The sequence below is a fragment of the Carlito syrichta genome, unplaced genomic scaffold (genome assembly GCF_000164805.1).
Source record: "Carlito syrichta isolate Samal-C Ts95f unplaced genomic scaffold, Tarsius_syrichta-2.0.1 Scaffold304003, whole genome shotgun sequence".
Lineage (NCBI taxonomy): Eukaryota > Metazoa > Chordata > Mammalia > Primates > Tarsiidae > Carlito > Carlito syrichta.
The window spans coordinates 235,785-253,734 of NW_007248099.1; positions in this window are offsets into that span (position 1 = coordinate 235,785).

A 17,950-nucleotide genomic window follows, 5' to 3' on the forward strand; every position below is an offset into this window, starting at 1 on the left:
ACCCTCTCAAAATTCTCTGACCCCTATGCCAGTATTAATATTCACTAACTTACTACACTTTACATATTTATGTTGTTTATTGAGTTCCATCTGTCTGCCCACATTAGAGTGCAAGCTTCATGATGGTAGAGCTTCTAGTCAATTTTCTCCACACAGAATAATTCCTAGCCCGAAGTAAATACTTTATCAATACTGGTTTGATATATAAATGTACAGTTTGAATCAATAATGAGCTCATAAATAAGTAAGGAAAAGATACAAACCAACAATTATAGTGCAGATTGAGAAATAGTGATAGTGTTGTGTATAGAGAGCTATGTAAACTATGAGAAGTGACATATAAACTATAAGAAGGAGAAATCCAGGAAAAGATGCAGAGTAGGTGATATGAGTTTAAGGTCAAAAAGAAGATAGTTAGATGGAGAAGAAAGAGGAATACCTTACAAATAAGCATCAGAAGTTAACAAGAAAAATAAGTTAAGAGTCATTATAAGGAAAAAGCAAAAATAAGATACATTGCATCTCAATTACAGTCACATATAATTAAATATAAAATCCTCAAATAATTTACACTTTGATAAGACTACAGTTGATACATAGATTAGGTTGTGATATGACCATATATAAAAATCTTAGTGCTTCCTAACTTTTGAGAAAAAGCTTTTAGACAAGGTACTATGATTTAAGGAAAAAAAGCTGCTGATAGGACATATCTCTTAAAGACAAACACCATAGACACTGTATGCAGCCTTCATAATGGAGAGGTTGTTCTAGGTTTGGTGTTTTGTTTTTGTCTTTTTTTTTTTTTTTTATCTTAAGTCTCTTGAAGTCTCAGCTGGGAACTTGAAATTCATGATTTTTTTTTTTTAAGCAACATAAGTGACATTAGTGATGCTCAAGCTTGTCTGTAGACTGAAGTAGGTATTGGCATTGCAGGTTGTAGAAAGGAACAATGAGAATTAAGAATAAGCAGTAATTTCTGCCAAAGGCTGTGGCACCCAGTGTCATGCATAGGGCCATTTCAAATCTCTTGGTCTCTAATATCCAGGCCCTGGTACTTTCATTTGTAGATAAAAAAAAACTTACGTTGCTCTTAAAAAACAGTCTTAGCAGCTTACATCAAGGGATGGTTATGAAGCTGATCTCAGGGTAGAGTGAAACAGGGCAAGTGACTGCATGATAGAATCTCATTTCTCAGCCTCTTACCATTCTATTCTTTTTTTTTTTTTTTGCAGAAAAGTCCTAGTTAAAACTTCATATACAAACTAATTTTAAGGAATTTAAATTATGTCTTAGTACTACTAGCCTATATTAGAAAATCTTAGCTTATGTATTTCTCACTCCTAATCAAATCACTTTGTCCCTTTTCTCTGTTTATACCATTTATTTCTAACGCTCTATCTAGCTTTTCATGATTTCTTTACTCCAAATTTGACTTGTTTTTTCTGTATATGTGGAGAGACACATAAAACCAATGTATGACATAGACAATAGTGTCTAGTAAATGTATCTATTCTTCATGTTAAATTCCATAACAAATTCCAAATGCAACCAAAATCTTCAAATTAAATGTTAATTCTAAATTGAGTGCCCATACAGTATTCATATATGTGCAAACAGAACATCAAAGCTCAATAAAAATACTTACATCACTTGGGATGGTAATTTTCCTAAATAAATTTAATTTTGGAAGGCAATAGAAGGCTCGCTAAAGGAAGATTCACCTCAAAAAATAAATTAGAGGGGAAATATAGCATACTTTATTATGTTGTACAATATGAATTTCTTGAAGATATTATAAATGAATACCATCTAAATATTGAATGATATAATGCAATTCTAGTAAAAGAGGTATAAATTAGCTAATTCTTTCCCCCACAAAATTGAATATTTTAGAACTTGTCTTTCTTCCTCATGGCAATGTCTTTGATGATAAGAAAGATAGTCTAAAACATGAAAACAAAATACTATACAATGATTTTATTTAAAAGCATCCCATCTAAATTGTAAAAAGAAATCCCTTACTGTAGGAAAAAAAATAAGATTTAAAGGAGTATTTCAAAGCAAATCTTTGCTATTAGACATTACAGCATCACCTTTCTTACTCTCCAAAGCACATTGCATTAAAAAGCTTGCAATGACTACTTTTATTTTGATATGCATGATGAACCCACACAGCTCATTTCCTCATGAAACCAAATTTTGAAGAAAAATTATTTTAAAACATTATTGTCTTTAAAGTAAATCTATTGGCATTCTTAAATTGTTACTATCCCTGTTTGCCATATAGTATGAACTTTTCAAGCTACAGGAATGGTATATTTCATATACTTTCTAAGACTAGCTGGCTTCTTTTGGAGCTAAAAGCTGTTGGAAATGACAACTAGAATTTTGAACATTGTTTGTGGTATGCACCGATGTGGGATTTAAATCTTGGATATTTGCATTTATAATTTTAAGAAGTTTAAATCAAAAACTAAAATGACCTCTGCCATAGAATAAAATAAATTCTATTAAATTTTGCCACATATATTCTTTTCTAGCACAATGAAAAAGTCTTTATATTTGATAAAGGATGTAAGAAACATTGACTTCTTTTAAATAGTAGAGTTCAATTTCACCACCACTTAACTTGATATTGTAAGACCATGTCTCTTGGGATACACAAATAATCATTCAATATTTACTGCCAAATGTCTGAGCTCACTTCTCTTAAAACAATATCCAGTTATAAGGTTTTTTAAAAAATTATCAAGCAAAACCCCAAAAAACAAACTCCAGATACCAGTAAAACTTTTCAAGGTGATTATTCCTTACTGGTAGTGATCCTAAGATATTAAAACTCATAGATCACATGGTCTGAGATTTTTCCCATCTAAAAGTTATAGCTATAAACCTTCAATTCAAAGTTGAGTATTATCTTCTATTACTGATAAAATTACACAATCATTTAAGTTTCTTGAAGGAAAGAGAAAATAAAGAGAACAATAAAAATAATTTTGAAGTACACTGGGAAAAGATTGCAAGAAGCTCAATGGCGGGTGGGAGGAAGAGGGAAAACCAGAGAGGGAGAGAGTTCTTCATCTCTCTCTCCATCATTCCATTCTTATCTCTCTAGAGAAACACTGGATATGCAGTAATGAAATGCAAGACACAAGAGATTAACTTCGTATAATTACACATAATGATTTCAAGACAATATAGCTTAAGAACTTGCTAAATAGGACAACAAAGTGATCTGTCTTTCCAAACTTTCACCCCTTAATGGAAATATTTCATGGTGGAGGCAAGGAAACCTATGATTATAATTGCTAGATATCATCAGATTTTATTTTGAAAATGCTTAATACCCGATCCAAAATCTGATCATAAAAATGGAAGATTTAAATTGAATTGTCCTCAAAATTTAAGTTTGCTACATGAGTGAACTCCAGTTGCTTCTTCAAAATGTCAAACTGTCTCGCATCTAGCATCAGGGTTTAAATTTAGAATTCAAGCATGTACACTTACTATGGAAACCAAATTGATTAAAATTTTCTGTATATTCATGATAATGTGTTTAAAATTATTACTGCATTTAAATTGTATGTCAGTTACAAAAACTCTAAAATGATGCTAATTCAAATGGTCTGGCAGACTCACTTTTGGAAACATACTGACATCTTCATTCCATTTTTCTTGTAATTATTCTTAATATGTTTCCCCAAAATAACACACCTTTATTACATACCAAAAAAGCACTCTTTTATGCAAGCCATTAAAATAGAAATATTTTGCCGGGCTCGGTGGCTTAGCCTGTAATCCCGCGCCTTTGGGAGGCTGAGTTGAGCCTGAGCCCATGGGTTCGAGACCCGCCTGGGCAACTTGGCGAGACCTCATCTCTATAATAAATCAAAAATTAGCTGGACGTGGTAGCACACGCCTGTAGTTCCAGCTACTTAGAAGGTTGAGGCGGAAGGATCGCCGGAGCCCAGCAGGTCAGAGTGAGACTCCAACTCAAAAAAAAAAAGAAAGAAAGAAAGAAAGAAAGAAAAAAGAAATATTTTAAGAATAACAAAGCAATATTTATGAATGGTTTATTTGCTCTTTAAAGTCCAAATCAATACTTTAATTTTTAGCAACCATTCATTAATACTAAACTGCTTCACATTTTCTTTACATTGACACTCATGTTAGTGGCCAATTTTTTTCTTATGTATTTATTTCTTTATGTATTTCTTATGTATTATTACCTAAACATACTATTGAAGGAATAAATAAATGAGGTTTTCTGAGTTTGGAAATTATTTCTGCTTTGAATATAACTGTTGCCAGCACTCCCTAGGACCCTGCAAGCTGACTGGCTTTTACAGTGCCACTCTTCCCAAGCAACACTCCCGTAACTTCACTTGTTATGCTCTAAATTATACCCACACTTTATTAAATGTCTGTTCAGTTTTATCTAGATTATCCCACAGTCAATGTCTTAGTTGCTTGAAAATGTATATTTTGAGGTAGTCCTTTATAAGACAAAAAAAAAAAGAAAATCGGAACATGTGTTACTTGTTTTAGTTCCATAGAGAGGTATAATTTCTTTTAAATTTTATACATGGCCGGGTGCAGTGGTTGAAGCCTGTAATCCCAGCACTGGGAGGCTGAGGTGAGGGAATTGCCTGAGACCATGAGTTTGAGAACAGGCTGCACAACTTGTGAAACCTCATCTCTACAATGAATCAAAAAATTAGCCGGGCGTGGTAGTTCCGGTTACTTGGAAGGTTGAGGAGTTAGCATCGCCGGAGCCCAGCAGGTTAACGCTGGGGTGGCCGTGAACTTGCCACTGCACTCCAGCCTGGGCGACGGAGTGAGAATCCAATTCAAAACATAAAAAATAAAAATAAAGTTCATACACTACTTTATCTTAAGGGTTTGCTTCATTTTCATATACAAAGCACTTTCTAATGCACATGCAACCTGAGCAGCACAGATACAAAGTCCGAGCTGGAGAAGGCTGCTCTGAAGACAAGCACCTATATTATTCCCTAAGTCAGAAGACAGAGACATGGATGTTCTCAAGCACCTGCTTTTCTTGACAGAAACAGTAAAATGACAAGGAACATCTACCTGCTTCCCACCCACTGTCCATACCTTTCCTCTTGCAATGTGGCTACAGCCTACAGATTCTTGAATAAGACCTTTGGTGAAAAAACTACCATGTGTATTCAATATTATTTTCCTACATTGTTTTTATCCTAAAGGAAAAATGAGAATTTAACTAGATGCTGATTTAAATTCTTAATGACATTGAAGCAAAAACTTTAAAATCAAAGCTAATCTTAATTAATAAAATTGATTATCTGCATGTATGTGTGTATACATACATACACACACACACACACACACATATATATATATATATGACCTGATGCTCCGGAAGGACCATGGGCCAGCATTCTTATTTAGAATTCAGATTGCATTTCTTATAAGTGGTGGCTGCACATAGTTGAAATAATACTGCTGAAAGCAGTTGAAATACCATTTCATGCACGTTTTTGAGTAAATGGATTTTTTCTGCTGTTTTTACAACTTGACTATCATTTCTAACCAGGTTTGTATGAAAAAGAACATTCAGATTACCCAATGACACACAAATGCTTAGAATGCAATTTACTCATAAAAATAAAGAATGTGCATAGAAAGTATAATTTTATTAGTATGACTAAGAAGTTTAAATTTTTATTAAAATAATATGACATTTGCATGCACATTTTCTGCAAGAATCATACTTCATTGATATAGTAAGTCCCCTACATATGAACAAGTTCCATTGTAAGAGCATATTCATAAGTCAAATTTGTTTGTAAATCCAACAAAGTTAGCCTAAGTACCCAACAAACACAATTGCCTATATAGTACTGTTCTATAATAAGTTTGTGATACTTTTCACACAAATAATACTTAAAAAACAAACACAAAAAATAAGGAAAACATTTTTAATCTTACATACAATACTTTGAAAACTACAGTAGTCCAGTACAGTACAACAGCTGGCATACAGGGGCTGTATGTACACCAGACACATAAATTAATATGTGTGATTGGGAAAGCAAATGCACCTTCACATCTTTGAAAATTCGCAACTTGAAGGATCATATGTAGGGGACTTAACAGTATTTAATCATATTCTTAGACTTTGGTGGTCCTAATAAGACAAAGTTTTAAATTTAATATCTGGAAAACCTTATTTACAAAGGAGAATTCCAAAAACTGAAATTATTTTTTGAGGGAAGCTCCCTTGTATTACAGACTTCCTCTAGTAGATAAATGTACTAGGAGCCCATGGACATCAGTGTACCATCTAGCATTGTTGTGAAAGGCTATATTCGACTTCACTGAAATTTTTGGAGATTCTTTAATGTGTTTGCTCATTTCATGATGGGTGATTTACACAAACAACCTGCCCACACCACGCTGAGTGTTCGGCAGTTTTTGACCAAAAATGGTGTGACTCCTATGCCCCACCCTCCCTATTCGCCCCATCTCGCCCAAGTGACTTTTTTGTTTGTTTCTCTGGATGACAAAAGTTCCCAAAGGGAAACGTTTTGTCAAAATGGCAGAAGCACTAAAACGCATCAAAATCAACGAGTTCAAAAACTATTTAAGTGGTGGAAAAAGCATTCAATAGGTGTATTGCAACAGAGTGCTTTGAAAGTGACTGAAGTTTAAACATGTAAGAATATGGCATACGTTTTTATCATTAAATTTAGGTTTTTTAGGGTGTCCCTCATATCTATTTTGAATGTTTTATTTTCCTACCAACAGTAAGTCTAATTTAAAAACTTTTATTTTTAAGTTATTCTTAACTGCACAAATTTTAAAATAATATTTAATATTCAATAAGGATTATTGTTCTAAATGATAATATGTAGCTTGGGTTACATTTGCAATTACAAGATTTGTTCATTATACCAAAGAAATCTGCTTCACTCAGTCTAGCTACCACAAAGAAAGCAAAATTCCTTAATCATACTACTAAAGCATTCCATTGTGTTTTCTATTAAGTTGTTTTGTCCTTTGAATAATCATCTATTTTAATTTATTCTTTTAAAAAGAAAGTGAATTGCGGGGCTCGGTGGCTCAGCCTGTAATCCCGCACCTTTGGGAGGCTGAGGTGAGTGGATTGCCTGAGCCTGCGGGTTCGAAACCCGCCTGGGCAGAGAGACCTCATCTCTACAATAAATCAAAAAATCAGCCGGGTGTGGTAGCGCATGCCTGTAATTCCAGTTACCCGGAAGGCTGAGGCGGAAGGATCGCCGGAGCCCAGTAGGTGAGGCTGCGGTGGCCGGAAGCGGCCACAGCACTCCAGTCTGGGTGACCGAGTGAGACTCCAACTCAAAAAAAAAAAAGAAGGTAAATTACTTAACTTACACTTACGATTAGAAGCTTCAGTGTAGCTAAACTTGAAATTGGTTTCAGGCCATTTTTTAAATAAATGATGGCCACTATCAAAGGAAAGACTATCTGAGCGATCTATAGGAAAGAATAAAGGGTTTGGACAAATAAGACAGGAGATACTTATTTTTACTTGAATATTTTAAATAGCTAATCTGCTATTACCCAAATAGAATAAGCTACAACTACTGGAAACGATTGCCAGAGGAAGGAATTTTGGCACTCTTGTGTAACACTTCACTTCCTGTTGAATCACTATTGCAGAAAAACAGTTGTCATGATGCATTTTGGTGATCCCACACTTTGCCAGAGGAATAAACAACTTTTTTAGCCAACAGAAATGCAATGTAGCTGCTGCCTACAGATGCTTGTTTTAGACCTTTCATGAAAAAAAACTACTATGTGTATTAAATATTATCTTCTTACATTGTTTTTATCATAAAAAAAGAAAACTGGAAATTCAACTAGATGCTAATATAATTTCTTAATGGCGCTGAAACAAAACTTTAAAATCAAAGCTCATCTTACTTAATAAAACTGATTATCTGCATGTATTCACACACACAAACACATATGCATTAGTATTTTTGAAAAATATCTATTTAATTTCAAAATGCACTGATCAATATTATATATGGCAAGCAAACTGCTCTTTTTGAAGGATCTTTTAAAAAGTTAATAAATTCTTTACCAAATATTTTAGAAATCAAAGGACTAACAAAGCTCAACACCATCACAATTATATAACACCATTACACATTTTCAACTGCATCTGGACTAATATGCTTACCCCTATAACTTTCCTGCTCAGATTTCATTTCAAGCCTTGACAAACGCAGAAACAATGTCACATTCACTCTCCAAACAAAAGAACAATTCCAGGGGATTAGGACCTCTTACCATATGAAATATTAAATTGCAATTTGTATCTTAACAGGCAACACACCTCCAAAAATAATACAATACTTATCACAAAATACTTTTATAGATACTAGCTTTGGCATAAACTACTCCAGCCAGCTATTGACAAAATCAGAATTGAAAACCTTGTTTTAAAATCTATGGCCCTCTTCTGCTCTCCAAAGAACAATCCAGGACGCCACAACCTTGCAGTTCCACTATATCATTAATTTCTCCTAAATACACTTGAAGAACATCAAATTATTCACTAAATTTCTAAACATCACCTCCTTTAAGAATATGTTCTTGAAATTTAAAAATTGAAAACATAAACATCACTAAAGAAAAGAAACAAAAACCCAAAAACTTCTCTTCAAAAATATAAAACCTCTATATGCTGTATGTTCTTGTAAAATTTCATACACACAGACATATATATCATCTACTATAACAGAGAAAAGTCAATTTCAGAAAGTTGAATTCAAATTTGATATGGATCACACCTCATTCTAGTTTAATTTAACTGATTCGGAGGCATTACAGTCGCCATAACAACAGCAGCAGCAACAATAACAACAACTAGGGAAAGATTACAAAAAATCGCTTAAACAGCAAACCAAAAACACACAAAATTTCATCATAAAGTGAAATATCCAGCTCTCAAAGAATAAGAAAAAGCTTGCACTTACCTTGGCCTTGTCCACACCCCTGCTGACCCCCAAAGATCACAGTCATCAGCAGCAGTCCAGGAATCCATGTCCACATACTTCGAGTGGCACTTCCTTGTCTTCTGGCCATTGCATTTTAAACTCTGCATATGAGCAGGGTGGGAGTGAAAGAACAACAAATTATATTCTCAAAGAAAGATAGCACTACTCAAATCCCAGATCTAATATCCATTGAGCTTTGACAAACTCTCTTGCTTACAAGGAGAGGCATTTGAAAATCCTGCCCCACTTTAGGATTCTAATAGTGATGATTTACCCAAAAGCGTATTCATCTTTAACCTCATATTCTAAACATTTATCTGTACGATATTTTTAATATCATTTTGTAAAACAGGTCACTAAACCTCTGAATGCTTAAAAAGTACTCTGCATATACTTTACAGAGTTCAGCCAAGCAAAACATCGTGCACTGACTCTATTGATAATGAGTTAGTTAAACATTAAAAATGCCATGTCATCTCTCTGCATATAGACAAAATGACTTTTAAACACAGTTATGTAAATGTAGCATAAATATCTCAGAAAATAATCTCTAAGATTGAGTTAAATGGCATTCTAGTTATGTCAGTAATTTTAATTATATAAAGATATTCATCATGTGCACAAAACTATCTTGTGCACTTAATATTGAGAGTAAAATTAATCATAGAAATCACAGAACACTTGCAATTCCAATGCCAGAAATAGCCCATAGGATCTTTCATGTATACATACATTACATGTATGATAAATTATACTTCAATGTTTATTTTTACATTGTTTTTCATATTAAAAAAATACACAAAAAGACACCAAAGAATGTCATCTATTCATACATTTGAATACTAAACAGTAGCTAAAATGAATAAACTTAGGTCACATGTTCCAATATAGATAAGTGTCAGAAAGGAATAATTAAGCAAAAATAGCAAGTTGCAAAATGATAAGTTTGAAATTATAAGTTGTATACCTTTTGTATGTGGACATGTAAAATAATTAAAACCATACATTTTATATATACATAAATGTGCAATACAGTATAACACATAGAAATGATAAACAACTTCAAGACAAATGTTAGGAAATTCCAAGATTACAATTTAAATAATTATCTAGAGAAATGATAAATCAGAGATTACTACTACATTCCAATTTATTCACAGTTGAAAAATTACGGAGCTAAGTAAGGAAAGTAAATTTAATGATTTCCAGAATAAACTCTATGTTCAAAATGATACATAATCAGAATTCTAGTAAACTCGAAAGAGAATCCAACCACCATTAAGTTTTTCTTCACCCTTTCTCTTACATCAAGAAAGAAGGGGATTTTGACCAGCCATGGTAGCTCACACCTATAATCCTAGCACTTTGGGAGGCCAAGGTGGAAGGATAACTTGATCCTAGGAGCTCGAGACCAGCCTAGGCAACATAGCGAGGCCTCGTCTCTACAAAAAAATAAAAACAAAAATAAATTAGCTGAGTGTGGTGGCAAGCACCTGCAGTTCCATCTACTCAGGCGGCTGAGGTGGAAGGACTGCCTGAGTCCAGGAGCTTGAGGCTGATTGTGAACCGTGATCACAGTGAACTATGATCGTGCTACTGCACTCCAGCCTGGGTGACAGAGTGAGACTCCTACTCAAAAAAAAAAAAAAAAAAAGAAAGAAAAAGAATTTAATATTTCATTTTGCATTACTTCATTTCAGACTCATAGTATCAGAGCTAAAGGGAGATTTAGGGACCATCTGACTCAACCTCCTAAATTTCAAAGTCCATATTGACTGAGGCCAAATGACATTTCTGAGTTGATAAAAATTTCATGAAAATGTACTGTATCCCAGTTTACTGCACTAAATGTCTTACATTCTTTGCCCCATTTATTCTCACAGAAATTCTATGAACTAAGCACTTTCAACATTACCATTTCACAGCTGAGAAAATGAAGGTTTGTATAAAAGCCACGCAATTCCCTAATCATGAGGTCAATAGCTATGTTGTCAAGACTGAGCCAAAACAGGATGATCAAAGCCTATGCTGTGAACAACTTATCATTAAGCAGGAATTTAGTTCTAGATAACCCAACTGTAGATCAGTAATCATCCAAAAAATGAAGCTGAGAAATGGAAAAAGAGATCTCTTGAATATAGGGTCTCAGATAAACAACTCCAAATTGAAAATAGAGTATAAGGCAATGAAATATTGCAATTAATTTCTTAAATGATTAACCTTTTCCAAGTTGAACTTGAATATATATTTTATCATATACATATGTACATATATATGCATAACATGTTTATATAAGTGTTGCTGTCAGCTATATATCTGGATTTGGAATTATAAGTGTTTTGTTTGTGACCTGCATAATTATTTTTACTGTTAGAGAAGGAAGGAATATGGCGGCAGAGCCAGTTGTACTATGCAAATCTCAGTGTGAGTGAGTGAATGTATGGAAAATTTTGTGTATATGTCTGTAAGTGGAAATGTCAGTGGCTGACTGAGTGGGGACTTGGGAGCAAGTGGCCAGGGCTCTCCTGGTGAAGCAGCTGGTGCTGCAGCTGCTCTGCTTGAACCCTAGCACTTCCTGGGGCACAGAAACCGAGCACCATTTTTTTAAATCAGCAAAGCCCTTCCTGGGAAGAAGCTTCCGGGAGTGATGCTGGCTCCAGGCTCTGCCTCACCACTGCAGCAATGGGCCGGACACTGGCAACAAGGGCTGTGGAGGGAGCACAGTGAGGGAGCCCAGAAACAGAGCCCCACAGAGAAGATGAAAGAGGTACCCTGCCACCATCTTGAAAACTAGACAGATCAGTGCTCTGGCTTGTTCACTACAGAGCAACAGACTCGACCTCTGTGAGAGGCAGATTAACCACTCAGGAGTTGATTGTGACCCAGAGAGAATATCCCAAAAGCACAACCTCCAAAAGAACAGGACAAGGGCTAAGTCTCAGGCACCCTACCCCTGATTCAGGCATGAGACAAAGGATGTGACCAGAAAAGGATAAGGAAGAACCCCAAAGAAATCAGCAGTAAGTCGGGGGCTGACCCAATACCCTCCTCCCCAGTAATCCTCTAAACATCAGACCCACATGGCTAGGGCACAACTGAGAGGGACAAACTCTGGTGGAGCCAGGCATCAGCCGTGATAGGAAGACTCTACTCCAGGATAAGCCTGGCTGGGGCACCCCCTTCCAGGACCTGAGGAAGAGACATCTCACACCTCCCCACCAGAGGGGATCCCCCTGATCACATGAGAGCAGGATGGAAGGACTGAAGCCCCACCCATCCCCACTACTTCTTCCTCTTTCCTAGGCCAGACATTGGGGAGTATGAATGAGGCTGCAGCTCTGCAGGAGACAGCAGAGGGGTTTAGCTGTGAGCAGCTGAGAGGAACAATTACAGAGCCTGCCACAACAGGGCAGGTTGTTTTTGTTTGTTTGTTTGTCTTATTTTTCTTTGTGCATGAATTATGTATGTGAAGTTTCGATCTGCCCTGGCTCCACTTATTTTTCTTTTTTCTTTTTCTTTTTGTTTTCTGTTTATGTGTGTACATGAATGACTGAGTGCTCATCTTTACAGAGTCTGCCACAACAGGGCAGGTTGTTTTTGTTTGTTTGTTTTCTTTTTTCTTTGTGAATGAATTATGTATGTGAAGCTTTGATCTGCCCTCCCTCCACTTATTTTTCTTTTTTCTTTTGCTTTTTGTTTTCTGTTTAATGTGTATACATGAATGACTGAGTACTCATCTTTCAGTTTTCTCTGGGTTTTTTGTTGTTGTTGTTCTCTATTTTGAGTTTACTGTGTGTGAATGTATGTGTGAGTGCTTCATATGAATTCCTTTTTTTCTCTTTTCTTTTTTTCTTCTTTTGCTTTATGTTGGGGGTGTATGTGTGTTCAGTTTTGCTGTTTTTCTGTTTTTTGTTGTTTTGCTTTGTTTTTTTCCAGTTTGTTTTGGTGTGTGTGTGTGTGTGTGTGTGTGTGTGTAATTGTTTTTTGCTTTTGTTTTTCTGTGGTTTTAATTTTTGTCAGTCTTATATTATTCTACTTTTCTCTGTTCTCTGCATTGCTGGTACTGTATCTTGGGCTGAGGAAGTACATACACATGCCCATTTCATCCTCATATAGCATGGTGGTGGGCGTGGATCTCAGGGAACAAATAGCACAATCAGTGAACACTGTGATTTACAGTTAGTTTCTGAATCCTAGCTCCCAATCCTTCACCTTACTTGACTCTCAAAAAAACAAGAGGCAGCAAAGCTTCCCACTCACAGCCCTTATCAGGGAAGAATGGAGGGCTGAGAAAATATCAGAAATGAAAGCCCCTCCCACTGCCACTGAATAATGAAAGTAAAGAGAAAAGAAACAGATCTGCCACAAATGAGAAAACATCAACAGAAGAGCACAGGTAATTTCCAGTGTACCAAAGAGAAAATGCCTGAAAAATCAGACCTCAGAGCCCAAACATGGAAGTCATCAACTGGCCCCAGAATACAACAAGGATTAGGAAATGAATGGAAAGAATGAACAACACTTAACAAAGACAAGATGCAACACTGAAAGAACTTGTAGCACAGATTTTGGCCATAAAAATTTTCATTCAGGAAATAAATAACAAAATGACAAGCATGGAAGGTATAATTAAACAACAAGAGGAAAGAATCTCAGAACTTGAAGACCAAAACATGAAATTAACCCAATCTGTAAAAAACAGAAAAAAAATTCAGAAAGAAAGAACAACGTCTCCAAGAGATTATATCTAGTGGCCAAACCTATACATGATTGGTATCTCAGAAGAAGAAAGGGAAACAGAGAACACCTTGGAGCAAGTAATCCAGGAGGGTATCTAAGAAAACTTTCACCATCTCACCCGAGATGAGACCATTCAAATGCAAGAGATTCTGAAAACACCCACAAGACATCAAATCAGAGACCAACCCCAAGACACATAAAAATTCCCCTACACAAAGTAGGTAGAAAAGAAAAAATCTGAGCCGGGCTCAGTGGCTCAGCCTGTAATCCCATGCCTTTGGGAGGCTGAGGTGAGTGGATTGCCTGAGCCCGAGGGTTCAGGACCCGCCTGGGCAGGCGAGACCTCATCTCTACAATAAATCAAAAAATCAGCCGGGCGTGGTAGTGCATGCCTGTAATTCCAGCTACATGGAAGGCTGAGGCGGAAGGATCACTGGAGCCCGGCGGGTTGAGGCTGCGGTGGCCGGGAGCAGCCACTGCACTCCAGTCTGGGCGACAGAGTGAGACTCCAACACAAAAAAAAAAGAAAAAGAAAAAAGAAAAGAAAAAAGGCAGCAAGCAAGGGATAAAGATCAGACTACCTACCAGGGAAAATTAATCAGAATAGCAGTAGATCTACTGGCAGAAACACTACAAGTTACAAGGGACTAGAGTCCAATTTTCAAAGTCCTCAAAGATAAACAAGTTCAACCAAGAATTTCCTACCCAGCCAAGCTCAGCTTTAGCAGTGATGGAGAATTAAAATCCTCCCCAGATATTCAATCCCTAAGAGATTATGCAGCTTCCAGGTCAGCTTTACAGGAGATGTTTAAAAAGGTATTAAGCACAGAAGAAAGGGAAAAAAAGAATGATTACACATTTCCCAAGAGAACAGGAGAACACAGAATCAACAGAGAATACATCACAACTGCAAACTTGAAAACATACACATACATCAACCCAAAAGTTAAAAGAAAACAAATGAAGAAAAAACTTTATAAGAACCTCATGATGGGGATAAACAATCACATTTCAATAATCAGCCTGAATGTGAATGTGCAAAATGCATAGAATGGCAAACTGGATTAAAAAAAAAACTTGACCTAATAATTTTCTGCATTCAGGGAACTCACCTCACTACAAGGGACTTAGAGAATAGAAAACAAATTCCAGGTGAATGGATCACAAAAGAAGGCAGGAGTCATGATGTTAATATCAGACGAAACAATCTTTCAGCCACCAAAAATTAAGAGATAAGGAAGGACACCACATAATGACAAAAGGTTCAATACATCAACAAGAAATATCCATTCTAAACATATATGCACTCCCACAAGAGCACCAGCATTTATAAAGCAACTACTAAGTAAACTAAAAAAAGATATCGACCTTAACACTATTATAGCTGGTGACTTAAATACACCATTAATAGCCCTAGATAGATCATTGAGGCAAAAAATCCACAAAGAGATCTGGAACCTCTTGATCAAATGAACTTAACAAATATCTACAGAATACTTGACCAAATGAACTTAACAAATACCTACAGAACACTCCACCCAACCACCACAGAATATACATTCTACTCATCACCACATGGAACATACTCCAAGATCACCACATCCTTGGCCATAAATCAAGCATAAACAAATCTCATAAGATTGAAATACTGTCATGCTCCTTCTCAGACCACAGTAGAATTAAAATAAATATCAGCACCAAAAAAATTCCCTCAAAACCCACAAAGACATTGACACTAAACAGCGTAATACTAAATGATTACTAGGTCAACAAAGAAATCAAAACAGAAATTAAAAGCATTAAAAGAAATTAAAAGAATTAAAACTGAAAATGAAAAAAATATCTTACCAAAACCTCTGAGATACCATGAAAACATTTCTAAGAGGGGAATTTATAACTCTATGAACACACATCAAGAAAATGGAAAGATCACAAGTTAACAGCCTAACAAATCACCTAAGGGAGTTGGAGGGACAAGATCATCAGAACCCTAACTTTAGCAGAAGATTCCAGATCACCAAAGTAAAGGCCCAAATACAGGACATAGAAGACAAAAATATCAAAATGCAAGTTAATTCAACCTCTATGGAAAACAGTGTGGTGATTTCTAAAAAAACTAGAAATTGACTTTCCATATGACCCAGCAATTCCCCTCCTGGGAATATACCTGGAGGAAATCAAATCATTCTATAAAAAAAACACCTACACACATATGTATATTGCAGTACTAATTCACAATAGCAAAAACATGGAACTACCATGCTATCCATCAAAACTGGAATGGATATAAAAAATGTGGCACATATACATGATGGAATATTTTGCAGCCATAAAGGACAAACTTATGGACTTCGCAGCAACTTGGATGGATTTAGAGTCTATCATACTCAGTGATCTATCACAGAAATAAAGAACAGAGTAACACAGGTTCTCTCCCATAAGCAGACCCTGAACATTTACTCCACTCTAAGAAAGGGATTAGCAGTAGCAGGACCCTGCCAAGGGAGAGAGGGAGGACACAACATCAATAAGGGTAACCGATCTCAAACCAGGCAAAGTGGAGACCATTAGGAGGCCCAAACCTTACATGTATGAAGCCCTCTTGTGTACCTAATTCGGAATTGGACCATATATTTCCAAAACAAAATACAAATTAAAAACAGAAAAAAAAACTTTACTCTTAAAGTATGTAAGATTATTTTGTGTACATGATGAATCTCTTAAAGTTAAAATTACTGATATAACCAGAATTCCATTTAACTCAAAACTTGAGAATACTTTATAAGTGAGTTCAAATGTCCAGGGCAAATCTCACAATCCCCAACAACACATTAGAGTTATTGATAATTTCACTGCAAATAAAAGATAAATATAACAAAAGAGCAATAATGTCTGATTATTTGTTTGTAGGGCAGAAAGCAAGATAGGAAATTGCTGCCAAAAACAAACCCAGTAGTGCACATGTGTATGTGTGAACACGCCTTTAAACCACTAGTTGTTAGATCTCTACTCCCTTCTAATTGCTGTGTAACTATTTTTACCTGGTAAGAAAATATCAAAATTCACTCTAAATATACAAATCATCCTTCAATAAATTACTTTTGCAAATTTATTTTATGCAATTTTTCCTTAACTTCTTCTAAGCTACACAAAAGACAACAGTCATTTTAAAAGACATAATTTTTACTCTTCTATATAAATTTTATAAATTTAAAAACACACTTTAGGAAGTATTAGTATTTAAAACTCCAGTTCCACTATATATTTTAGTAAAATTTTAAAGAACAGACAGCTTTCAAAATGTTATTATATTGAAAAGAAAATATAGATCTTCCTCTCTGAGTTGATGTTTATAGAAAACTAATATTTCATAAATGCCAGGTTACTATGGTATATTATCTAGATGTCTTCCCTGTAATTCTATAAATATAAAAATTGCAACTTTCTAGTAACTTTAGTATTAATCAACAACTATACTAATGGAAGATAAAGTCAATCCATTTATTTTTAAAATGTTTATGAAAGAAATAAACAAATAACTTGAAAGAAATATGCTAGATGAACCAGAAAATAAAGTAACATTTACATGAAGACATGTTATGAACTTCTCTAATTTGGGGGGAACACTCTTTTCATGCATATGAGAATAAAAGCTAAATGCTAAATACCTACGTTACTTTGTGTACTTTTATTTGTATTTAGGAATAAGTACAAGTAAAGATTGTAATAAGCCCTAAAGCATGGATAGCTGAGCCCACTGTGCTTTTCTGCCCATAAAATAGATTGGATATGCAATGAGCAAAGAGGTAAATCTTAGGCCTTCAGATCGGTGACGACTATATTGTTAATCTTGCTCTTTCAAATATTTAAGGTCACCCCAAAAAAGAGAAAATAGACCTTAAGAATGCACTACATATTGCTTATTGTCTCATATAGCTAAACTGGGTTAGTTAGATAAGGGTTTTGGAGCAATCAGCACCAAGAGATAGCATCTTGGAGTCCCACAGTCCCACAGTCTACCTCCAGGATGTCACTCTGCCAGATGGAGCCCACGGTAACATACGTGGTCTGAGAGATCCAGAGGTGCTAAGAAGGACAGTCCTGAATTAAGTGGCGATAGAACGCCTGTGATAAAGGCAAGTTGAATTTTCCAGGTATAAGAGACATTTAAA